A 13,317-nucleotide genomic window follows, 5' to 3' on the forward strand; every position below is an offset into this window, starting at 1 on the left:
AAAAAAAAAAAAATGAAAAGAACAAAGAGTGAAAGGAGATTTTTACAAAACATTTGAGTAACATCCAGAATACATAAACCAGTTTTAAAGAATGCAATCAATAAAATAGAAATATAAACAAAAAATTCGAATGTATTGTAGTGAATATCCAAAGGGCTGATGAACAAATAAGCAGGTGTTCAATATTCAACTTCATTAGTCTTTAAGAAAATGCAAATTAAAACCACCATTAAATGTAACCACACATCCATCTGAATGGCTACAGTGGAAAAGGCTTTAATTATGAAGTGCTGACACGGAGGTGGAGGACTCAGAACCCTCATGTCCTTTGGTGAGAGTGTAAATTGGTACAACTATGAGAAAACTGGTAGTATGTACCTGAATATCTGCAGATCATATGACCCCAAACTCCAGGCTTATACAAAACAGAAAATGCTGACAGAAAGACGTTCATTAGAATGTTCGCAGCATCACTATGCATTGTAGCCCCAAAGTGCACAGTACCTAAATGCCCACCAACAATGAATGGACAAATAAACAGTGATTTAGCCATTCCAAGGAATGCTCTCCTACAACGGCAATGACGATTTACAAATGTAAGGTTAAGTCAAAGAAGCCAGACACAAGAGCACACTGTGATGACTGCATATTTACAAAGTTCAGCATCAGGCAAAACTAGTCTGTTCAGAGATCCACAAGACGCTGGATATCTTTAGGGGTGGAGGTATACAGCCTGGAGGAGACACAGTAAGGGGTGCTTCCAGGTGCTAGGAATGTTATCCCATTTGCTGGATGTATGGCTGTGCTCAGTTTCTAAAAATACACCGAACTACGTACTTTGATAGGTTCATCTTTCTGTGTGTTTATTATACTTCAATAAGAAATAAACATTTTTAAAAAGGTAAATACAAATCACAAAAGTGTATTATTTTAAAACCTTATGGAAAGGGGTGCCTAGTTTGCTCAGTCAGTTGAGTGTCGGACTCTTGATTTTGGCTTGGGTCATGATCTCGGGGTCGCAGGATCCAGCCCCGAGTCCGACTCTGTGCTCAGTGGGGAGTCTGCTTCTCTCCTTCTCCCTCTCCCCCCTCTCCCCCACTCTTGCACATGTGCTCTCTCTCTCTCTCTCTCTCAAATAAATAAATAAATAAATAAAATAAATAAATAAATAAATAAATCTATCTTTAAAAAAAAGCTTATGGAAGGGTAAGTTTATGGTGTAAACTAGCTTCTCTAGCAGGCAAGAATTTACAAGTCAAAAAACTAAAAAATTTTAAAGAAAAAAAGCACTTAGAAAAATAACACAGCCACCTATTTTATGCAATAGATAAAAACTGACATATTGTACGATAAATGTTATTTCTCAACAATGTATCAATCAAAGCTGTTTGATTATATTCCAATTGATCTTAAGTCAGGAATGATTTCTAGCAATCCAAATTTTCCTATGCCAATGCACATTTAACAGTACCTAAATGAGGACTTTAAATAAATTTGAAGAATGACCTTTCAAATAAATCTATTTATATTATTCAAAGTTTTCATGTTGGGAGTAAAGCAATTTCAACTGCAAACCTCTACTAAAAAATAAGTCATTACTGTATTTATTTTTGAAGAAATATAGTCTGATAACCTATCTACTAAATAATTGGTTTTTCTACATCTCTGCTAGAATACAGTTACAAAATAGTGAAATTATAAACTATCTCTAGAATTTTTAAATCAAAAATCTAGAGATTATCCTAATGCAATGATCTAAGAAAGCAAATCACACAAACACAAAATAAGAAAAACAATTTTCTTTACTCCCCATTCCTTCTTTCTAGTGACTATTCTTTTCTTCTCTATGTTATTATCCAAAATGTAAGTTAAATTAAAAAATAATTTTAAGTAGAAAATTAATATTTGTCTGGCTTTACCACAAACGTTAGCTTATCAAGAACCCACTTTCCCCCCATAATGTAATTGTTAGAAGTATTAAGTATCTATTTCCTCTAGAATGTATATTCATTTCATAATATTTTCAGTATTATTTGATTTCTCAAATGTGGATTTTAAACTTCTATTGGAATAGAGTTAATATTCGATAAATACTTGTTTTCACAGATTGCCTGATATAAAATACTATGCCACAGAAAATGAATCTTTGTAAGTAGATTTGTCTTTGTGTTACAAAACAGTAAATGGTGGGGAGAGGGGTCACTGGGGAGCTCAGTCGGTTGAGAGTCTGCCTTGGCTCAGGTCGAGATCCCACTGTCCTGAGATTTAGCCCCACATCTGGTTCCCAGCTCAGTGGGGAGCCTGCTTCTCCTTCTCCCCCGTTTGTGCTCTGTCTCGCTATCTCTCTCTCTCTCTCTCAAATAAACAAATGAATAATAAATAAAAGTCTTTTAAAAAAGGTAAATGGTTAGATCAATGTAAGAAACATGTAATAGATTTTCATTTGGATGGGTGGAGGGTTTTAGCATTTCAGATTTTGTAACATCAAATCTGACTATCTTATGGCCAATCATGAATTCTCGAACACATGTGAAGCATCTAAGGATTATTCCAACGTGGTAGCACTGAAGCCAGGTAGCACCAATTAAATAGCAACTGTGACTAAGCTTAGCTGAAGTTTTGTTCACCATATGTCTGGAAGTCTGCTGAATCTATGACTCAGCTCTAAAAGAAGTCATCAGCTTTGCAATCATTCTCAAACAAGTGTAAGCTGGAGAAGACCACTCACTCACTCCTCAGAGAGCCTATTTTTAAAAAACAAGGGGGAATGAGCTGGATTCGGGAGGGGATGAATCAGGAGTTACTGAAAGCTCTGAAAATGCACCTAAGGTTTATGTTACCACTTTCAACAAATACACACACACCGCTCTTCCACATAAGACAAACTGTGACCCCTCCACATTATTCTAAACTGAAAAGTCTCTCCTATGGTAACTAAAAAAGAATAAGAAAAGTCTCTACAAACAGATATCCAAACATATCTGCCAGGTATGGTTAAAAAAAAAAAAAAGTTTCAGAACAATACGTACTATGGGACTCACTTTTTGTTAAAATGAATATGTGTATGTGTATTTAGATCTTCAGTCATAATTGTGGAAGGTACAATACAGTTTTGAGACAGGATACATGTGAGCAGGGATTAGCGAGAATAATTTTACTTTTTCTTCATATAATTCCACATAATTTGAAAATCTGAAATAAGAAATCACTTTTATAAATGGCTTAAAATAGGTAATTTGTAGAGATAAAATATTCTATACTTCCGTCTTTCTGCAATTCTGCTTTTCAAAGTATTTTTCACTACTTCTAAGTATTTATCTTACTTTTTAAGTTCCCTTTTGTGGGAAAATACATATAAAAATTTGCCATCTCAACTATTTTAAGTGTACAATTTCGTGGCATTCATTACCTTCACAACGTTGTACACTCATCGTAACTATATATTTCCAAAATGTATTTATCACCCAAAAAGAAACTCTATAACCATTAACCATTCCCCATTCCCTCAATCTCCTTCAGCTTCTAATAATTTTTAATTTACTTCTGTTTCTCTCAGTTTGCCTATTCTAGATATTTAATATAAGTGGAAGCATTTGTTTTTCACCAAACTGTACACCACTTTTAAACGGTTTTCCACAGCAACTGCACCATTTTTCATTCCCACCAGAAATGTAAGGGGATTCCAATTTCTCCACATCCCTTCCAACTATCTGTTATTTTTCCATTTTTTGTACTACAGAGATTCTAGTAGGCATGAAATGATATTTCATTGTCATTTTGCTTTGTATTTTTCTAGTAATTAATGATGTTGGGCATTGTTTTTCATGTGTTTATTGGCCATTTGTCCGCCTTCTATGGAGGAATGTCTATTCAAGCCCTCTGTACATTTTACTGAGTTGTAATTTTGTTGTTGCATTTTAGGGGTTCTTTATATATTCTGGATATTAAACTCTTAGAGTCATGATTTGCAAATATTTTCTATCATTTTGCAGTATGTTCTTACTTCCCCCCATTTTATTGAGATATAATTGACAATACACACTGCATTTGTTTTAGGTATACAGTATAAATGTTTGATATATGTATATGTTGTAAAATTATCACAATATATTTAGTTAGCATCCACTGCCTTGCATAGTTATAATTTTTTGTGTGTGATGAGAACTTCGAAGATTTACTCTTAGCAATTTTCAAATATACAATATAGTGTTGATAGTCACCATAATGTACATTTTATCTCCAGAACTTATTTATCTAATAACTGAAGTTTGTAGCTTTTGGTCACCTTCATCCATTTCACCCATCTCCCCACCCCCACCTCTGGCAACTACTATTATTATTTGCTTTATTTATTTTTTAGTTTTTTTAAGATTTTATTTATTTATCTGAGAGAGAGAGAGCACAAGTGGGGGGCGGGAAGACAGAAGGGAACAAGTAGACTCCCTGCTAAGCAGGAAGGCCAATGTGGGGCTTGATCCCTCATGACCTGGGCCAAAGGCAGACAGTTAACCAACTGAGCCACCCAGATGTCCCTACCATTATCATTTTATTGATAACCTCCTCTCATCGACTGTTTATAATATTAAGGCCAATTTATGTTTGTTTAGTTTTTTTCCTTCTTTTGTTCAGGCTTTTGTCATCATACCTAAGAACTCACTGCCAAATTCAAGGTCATGAAAACTTGCCTTCTGAGAGTTTTATAGTTTTAGTTCTTTTATTTAGGCCAGTGATTCATTTTGAAATGATTTTTTAAATATATTTGTATACAGCACCAAATACTGCGTGTGGAAATCCAGCAGTGTCCCCACCATTTGTGAAGAGACTGTTATTTCCCCACTGAATGAATGATACTGACACCGCTGTCAAAAATCAGTTGACCAGATGTAGTGACTTTCAATTCTGTTCCATGAGTTATCTAAATTTCTGTCCTTGTGCCAGTAACACGCTGGTTTAATTACTGAAGCTTTGTAGTGAGTTTTGAAGTTAAAAAACATGGAGCACTCTGACTTCTAAGGTGGGATCGGCTATTTGGGGCCCCCTGCAATTCCACAGGGTTTTAGGATAGGCTTTTTCTTTTCTAGGGGGAAAAAAGCTACTGAGATTTTCATAAGCATTCTGTAAAATTCCTTGATAAGGACTGAATCTGTGAGAGTAAGTCTTTCTACCCAAGAATACAGGACAACTTTCCATTTACATAGGTCTTTAATTTTTTTCAGCAAAGTTTTGTTATGAATAGAGATAATTTCACTTACCAATTTGGATCTGTTTCTTTTCCCTAATTTACCTTGTTAGAACTTTCGGCACAATAATACACAGACGTGGTGAAAGTGGGTATCCTTGTCTTTTCCTAATCTTAAGTGGAAAGCTTTTACTTTTCAGTGTAATGTTAGCTGTGTGATTTTCTAAAATGTTTATCATGTTAAAGTTCCCTTCTTTTCTTATTTTATGAGTGTTTTTCATCATGAAAGGATGTTGGATTTTGTAAAAAGCCTTTTCAGCATCAGTTGAAATTATCATTTGTTTCCCTTTTGTTCTATTAATGTGGTGCATTACATGCATTAATGTACTTATTTTGACCACATGTATATTCATAATTCAGCACTCACTTGGTTGCTTTAAACCTCTGAATTTTCCAGAGCTGGAAAGTTTGGTTTTGACATTTCATTGTTGTGTTTTGATGTTTTTGTGGGGATGAGAGCCTGGAGCCACCCAATCCACCATTTTGCTGATGTCACTTTTACTTTTTATCATGTTATCAAAATTATTAAAATTATCTATGAACCTACTTTATCTTATTCTACAATTTAAGATGCAATGTTCTATTTCCTGTTATTATTTAAAATCTCTGAACTTAATAACTGTAACTCTGGACAAGTAACTTTACCTCTCTTAGCCTCAGACTCCTCATTGGTGAAATGTACACACTTATAACATAACATGGAATCTACTCCATAAAGTAAGGATTAAATAATTTAACAAGGTAATTCAGGTAAAGCATTTCACTCGATATATATTAGCTATTATAGCAATCATAACAATAACATTTTGCCATGTACAGACACAATCTCTTAGTTCACTGGTTTTTGTGTTATTGCTAAAGTTCTTTTGAACATATTCTCAGTATAAGGGATCTAATCACACTTAATGGAAAGATATGGAGATAAGGAAAATATAATCCTACCAACAAGAAATTTACTGCACTGTAGATAACACAATGCAGTTATAATACTACTAAAATATATGAATGTTCTGACAGGTTATTAGCACCATTTGGTTACATATCCAGAAAAGACAGAAGTTCATTATTCCTTCCACATAAACTAGAAATACCTTGAATGTGGAGAATATGTTTCCTCTATCTCTCTATACCAAGAGTGGAAACTGGACTGGGCATATAGTTGGAGAATATATTCATGCCTTGGAGCCCGAGTACCTGACATACCTTGTAGGAGGTGAATATGAACTAAGTTCTCTAAGACCACATTGTCTTTCAATAAAAATGCAGTAATATCTCATAGAAACTTGAAACTCTATGACAGTTTGAAATCCACTTTTCATGGGAACATACAACCCAGCCTTATACTAAGTTGGGATAACAGAAACATACTAGTTTTAATAGTATCCATTAAATGGAGTTTTCCAGCTGAGAACATATTGCCTTTTAAAAAATATAATACTAGCTTTTTTCTATAAAGTGAAAAACAGTAATTAGTGGGGGCAAAAAATTCTGATACTCAGTGTCTGGAAGGAAAACATATGTTCAATGTTTTTGTTCTCTGCTTTATTCAAAATAATTTATTTGTGGAAAAAAGAAAAAAGATCATAAAAATAATTCAGAATCTTTTACAAAGGAGGTTATTTTCAAAGAAGAGATTTAAGAACAATATAAAATGAGACTCTGGGTTCAGTATCTAATATTACCAAGAAAAGTGAAATTCCCATAAAGCAACACTCAGTAACTATAGCAACCCTGCAAGGTAGCACAAAAGGGCTCATCTTTATGCAACACAGTTTTGTAAAATTTATCATCCTAGATGTGACAGTATGTACTATCTTTTCTGGTCTGCTGTGACATCCTAATACATAGACATTATTAACTATAACCAATGGCTCATTTATTACCAGTCAAGAAAGTTATGTCTTAAATACACATGTTTAAAATCAAAATGTGGTGTTGAAACAGTTAAGCTTCCTAACTATAAATTACCAAAAATGAATATACGAGTAAAGCCAACTCTGCCAACAATCTTATTTTAACATAAAAAAACAATACCTATCTATATGTTTGTTTTCAACAACTATTTTATATTAGAATAAGGAAAACTGATCAAAAGGGTTATAATGGCTCTGTAGTGAAAACTTCCAAGATAAAACCCCCTTGATCTCGAAGTACACAAAACTTGACACATGAAAATGAAGCTGTCCCAGGAGACTTAAAGAACATACCTACTGAAACCAGCAGTGAGCATCATTAATAATCCCCATGATGGACTCAATGTGAAAGAAAATAGGTTTTTTTCTATTTAAATATGTTTGATGATAAAATTAGGACATAATCTACATCAAGAACTCTAGGGAAAGTTTAAGGATGTCATTTTGCCCAGAATGTCTAAATTACAAATAAATTGTAAATGTGTCCATAAATTGATAAATTATACAGTTATATCATTATATATGTGTATTTTACACACACACAGACACACACCCTTTGTCTAAACCATTTAGTTTAGTCTGAAAAGATTGGAGTTATAAATGTATTTTAAAAAATTGTCTTTCCTCAAATAACTCTTTAAGAGGAAAATAAAACACAAAATAAAATAAGGGAATTCAACCCACAGACTAAATATAAAGAACTCTGTAATTTGGTTTGGACTAAGCTTCTGGTTTTGATTATAACTAATACAGAAATTTTTATTTGATCATTTTATAGACCGCTAAAACCATTTTTGCACTTCCTTTTAAGTAGTCTACTGGGGAGTATAACAAACATATACTGCTGACTTAATTAATGTGAAACTACATATAAAGGTGTTTATCCAAACAGGCTAGGTAAAGGGGAAAGAACACAGAAATTAGAAAAATGAAAGGGACAGAGGTGGTGGGAAATATAGAAATTTACTTCCTATTCTGGAACATATATTGTGAAATTTTCGTCTAATGTGTTCACATTTGGAAGGCAAAAAAAAATGGTTTAAATAAAGCTCTGGAAAATTCTGAGACCCAAATGTTTAATTTTTTTTTCAATAATACCCTAGCTCCTATTTAAATAAATGTTTCTAATTTTTTTAAAAAAGAAAATCTTTATTTTGAAACAGAATTAAACACAGAATAAATTGGACAAAAATCTCGTAAGATTCAAGATGCAGAGAATTACCAACCAAAAAAAAAAAAATGTATATGATTTTGAAGGCCCAAGGGAAGTTAAATGCTGCTAGGAAACAAATTAGATTATTAAAGTCCATGTTCTATCAATAGTCACTTGAGTGGTTGGGTAGGAGTGTTTGTGTGAAACAGACAATATGTCCATCTAAGAAACAGTAAGCCCACTGAACAGTCATAAGACATTTGCTCATATTCTGCCAGGCAAGTTTTAAATATCCTTTAAGAACACAATTTTTTTGGTGGTTGTTGTTGGGTTTTGTTTTGTTTTGCTTGTTGTTTCTGTTTGTTTGTTTTTGTCTCTAGCTATATTGCTCTTTGGAAAACCTAAGGTCTAAAATATCTGAAGAAACACATGAGGGTTATTAATCTGAATCATCAATTCACAAGTACGGGTTCCCCTGGCCTTGTATATCTACATGTTTTTCCTCAAGAAAAAGATTAGTAAGTTGAACTTCAAAAAATATTCAGGACATGGCAAAACTGGGATGAGGAATTGGTAGAAATTAGGAGCTTTAATGGGTACTTGTTATAGTTAGTGAACATATTTTTCTTACAAAATTAATAAAATTATTTAAAACTGAATGCTACTAGCCTCATTTTATTCAAATTTATATTTTTAGCATCCTAGAGAGATTTGACCACTCCACTTTTGCTAGATTGTTCTCCACCACTAAATAGAGTTCTGGTGTCGGGAAAGAAAATTCCAAGTCTCTCCCCTAATTGATCCAGTCTACATTCATTCATTCATTCATTCATTTATTTTAGATTTTCAAAGTCCTATCTAAAAGCTAAGCACTTAACGATTTTCAGAGAATGTCAGTGGAAGATACATAATACGCTACTGAATACTATTTTAGTGAGAAAGCTAACAGAATTTGTAAATTCTCAGAACAGTTAAAAGCTTCAGAAAAATTCTCCTGCCCTAAAAATAATGAATAACAAATTCTGCGGTACAATTCTAAGAAAAGGGCAGAATTTTGAAATAAAAGAAGCTTTTGGAAAATGTCTCAAGCCATTTGGTGACCTTTTAATATCTACGAGTTAAAATGATCAGAATTCTGTCCAGAGGTATACCTTGGAGCTTGCAATTAGGCATACATTTCTTTATAATACAGGCATATCTCAGAGATATTGCAGGTTTGGTTCCAGACCACAACAATAAAGCAAATATGACAATAAAACAAGTCGAATGAATTATTTTGGTTTCTCAGTGCATACATAAATTATGTTTACAAAAAAATTATGTTTATACTATACTGCAGTCTATTAAGTATATAATAGAGTTATGCCTAAAAAATGTATATACTTTAATATAAAAAGAATGCTAAAAAGTGCTAACCTTCTTCTGAGCTTTCAGTAAGTTGAGAACTTTTTGGTGGTGGAGAGTCTTGGCTCAATGTTGGCAGCTGCTGACTGATCACTGGGGTGGTTGATGAAGGTTGGGGAGGCTGTGACAGTTTCTTAAAATGAGACAACATTAAAGTTTGTGGCATCAACTGACTCTTTCTTTCATGATAAAGATTTCTCTGTAGCATGTGATGCTGTTTGACAGCATTTTACCCACAGTAGAACTTCTCTCAAAATTGGAGATAATCCTCTCAAACCCTGCCACTACTTTATTAATTAAGTTTATTTAATATTCTAAACCTTTCATTGTTTTCCAGCAATCTTCACATCATCCTCACCGGGGTAGATACCATCTCAAGAAACTACTTTCTTTGCTCATCCATAAGGAGCAACTTCTCATCCATTAAATTTTGATCATGAGATTGCAGCAATTCAGTCCCATTTAAAGCTCTGCTTCTCAATCTAATTCTCGTCCTATTTGCACCATGTTTGGAGTTACTTCTTCCACTGAAGTCTTGAACCCCTCAAAGTCATCCGTAAGAGCTGGAAACACCTTTTCCCAAACTCCTGTCAATACTGATATTCTGATCTCCTCTCATGAATCGCAAACATTCTTAACTGACATCTAGAATGGGATATTCTTTCTAGAAGTTTTTCAATTCACTTTATCCAGATCTATCAGAAGAATCACCATCTTTAGCAGCTATAGCCTTACGAAATGTATTTCTTAAATAATAAGCCCTGAAAGTCAAAATTACTCCTTAATCCCTGGGCTGGAGAATGAATGTTTGTTAGCGAGCATGAAAACGACACTAATCTTACTGCACGTCTCCATCACAGCTCATGGGTGACCAGGTGTGCTGTCAGTGAGAAGTAATACTTTGAAAATGATCTTTGTCTGAATAGTAGGTCTCAACAATGGGCTTAAAATATTCAATGAACTATGCTGTAAACAGATGTGCTGTCACCTAGACTTTGCTGTTCCATTTATACAGCACAGACAGATTTATTATAATTCTTAAGGGCCCTAGGATTTTCAAAATGGACAATAATCATTGGCTTCAACTTAAAGTCACCAGCTCCACTGGCCCCTAAGAAGTGAGTGAGCCTGTCCTTTGAAGCTTTTTTGCCAGACACTGACTTCTTTCTTGCTATCATAGTCCTCGATGGCATCTTCTTCCAATTGAAGACTATTTGCTCTACATGGAAAATCTGTTGTTTAGTGCAGCCACCTTCATTCATTATCTTAGCTACATCTTCTGGATAACTTGCTGCAGCTTCGACATCAGCACTTGTTGCTTCACTTTACATACTTATTTTATGGAGAGGACCGCTTTTGCTAAGCCTCATGAACCAATCTCTGCTAGCTTCAAACTTTTCTTCTGCAGTTTCCTCGCCTGTCTCAGCCTTCATAGAATTGAAGAGAGTCAGGGCCTTGTTCTGGATTACACTATGACTTAAAGGAATGCTATGACTGCTTTGATCTATGCAGAACACTAAAACTCTCTCCATTGCAGCGTTAAAGTTGTTTTGCTTTCTTCCCATTGGTGTGTTCACTGATGTAGCACTTTTAATTTCCTTCAAGAACTCTTCGTTTGCATTCACAACTTGGTTAACGGGTTAGTACAAAAAGCCTATTTTTCAGCCTATCCCAGCTTTCCATATGCTTTCCTCTCTAAGCTTAGTAATTTTTAGCTTTTGATTTAAAGTAAGAGACATGTGACTCTTTCTTTCATTTGAATGCTTAGAGGCCACTGTAGTGTTATTAATTCACCTAATTTCAATATTTCTGTGACTCAGGGAATAGGGAGGCCCAAGGAGAGGGGCGAGATAGAGGAATGGCTAGTCGGTGGAGTAGTCAGAACGCACATAACATTTACAGATTAATTTCACTGTCTTATATGGGAGCAATTCAATTATAATAGTAACATCAAAGATCACTGGTTGCAGATCAGCATAACAAATGTAATAATGAAAAATTTGAAGTATTGTGAAAATTAGCAAAATGTGACACGGAGACATGAAGTAAGCTAATGCTATTGGAAAAATGATGCCGACAGACTTGCCTGACACAGAGTTGCCATAAATCTTCAATTTGTAAAATATGTAATGTCTGTGAGGTATAATAAAGGAAAGCACAATAAAACAGGTATGCCTGTAGTCAGTAACTATCATATATTTAATTTTGCTATTGTGTATTACCCATTAAATTCATGCTAACGGTGAGAAGAAAGATGAGACTTAGTCACCAGTATGAGGTGTTTGGGTGTTTAAGGAATAGACTCAAGGGGCTCAGTAGCAAATCATATATTTAAACATAGTAAAAAATAGTAAAAAAAAAAAAAAACAAAACAAAAACAAAACTTAACATTTTATCTTTCCTCTTTGCAAAGAAAAACAAAACAGAAACATCCATTTTCCCTTTTAAGGGAAAAAATGTAAAAAAAAAAAAAAGGCCCAAGAATATATAGCCAGTATTTTGTATTGTTTTGTTTTTTAAACAAATTATTTGGCCATTAAGTTTTCTATTGGTCACCGCCATCCCTACACTGGGAAATAACAGCATCTGTCTTCCAATTCCTCAAAACAAGTATGGTGGCAAAAGTGGCTGGGCAGAAAGAGAGAACCCTGAAAAATCTGTCAGAATGCAGCCAGAAGAGCACTGAGAATAGCACCTGTACTCTCCTCTATTTCTTTACTCCCTGCACAAGTCAAAACTGCCTCACCTCTTCCTTGAATTATAGATCTTCCAGAAAAACAGTATAAATATTACCCCCAAACATTAAAGGACAGATAAAACCTTTAGAAATTGTGAAAAAGAAAGAGGAGGGATGGTCAAGATATAAAAAGAATATATGGACTGGAAGGAAAGGAAAGTTCAGAAGAAGCTGAAATTCATTATTTCCTCTGATTTCACTTTGGCCGAGGTCACACAGCATTTTCAGTACTAAGAAAGAACAGCCCAGGGCTCTCAGGCCATTATGAATGGTAAAGAAAGCAGTGGATGTGCGAAAGATTAGAACAGAAGGAATACAAATGGGGTGGGTGGAGAATGTAAAATTAACCAAGTAACTGGGAGAGTTAAAACAGACTACACAATTGTCGCTTTTCTCCCTCCCTCTCTTCCTCTCTCCCTCCCTGCACCCTCTCTTTCTCCTCCCTCTTTCCTTCTGCAGAGAATCTTGAAGTGTAGTAATTACAATACATTATTACCTTCAGAAAAAAAAAAAAAAGTATAACGTTCCTTGAATTTTATAACAAATTCTGTTTTGAGAACAGCAGATTCCTAATTGCCCTAACAATGTACTCTCAATAATCACACAAAATCAGAACAATAACACAGGTTCTCTATTTTAATTCTGTGACTTAAGTCTTGCTTAATTTTCATATGATAATTAGCACAAATCACTATGTACATACTCTGATTAAGAAATGGCTTCTCTTGACCTGACAAATTTGATAACTACCTGTTGTCAGAGTTTGCTTTCCTGTTTTAATTTTTTTATGATTGTCACAACATGGAAACACATACTTGTTGTTTGGAAATATCAGATTACAATGTATCTAATCGGCATTCTACTTCACCAA

The sequence above is a fragment of the Ursus arctos genome, unplaced genomic scaffold (genome assembly GCF_023065955.2).
Source record: "Ursus arctos isolate Adak ecotype North America unplaced genomic scaffold, UrsArc2.0 scaffold_8, whole genome shotgun sequence".
Classification (NCBI taxonomy): Eukaryota; Metazoa; Chordata; class Mammalia; order Carnivora; family Ursidae; genus Ursus; species Ursus arctos.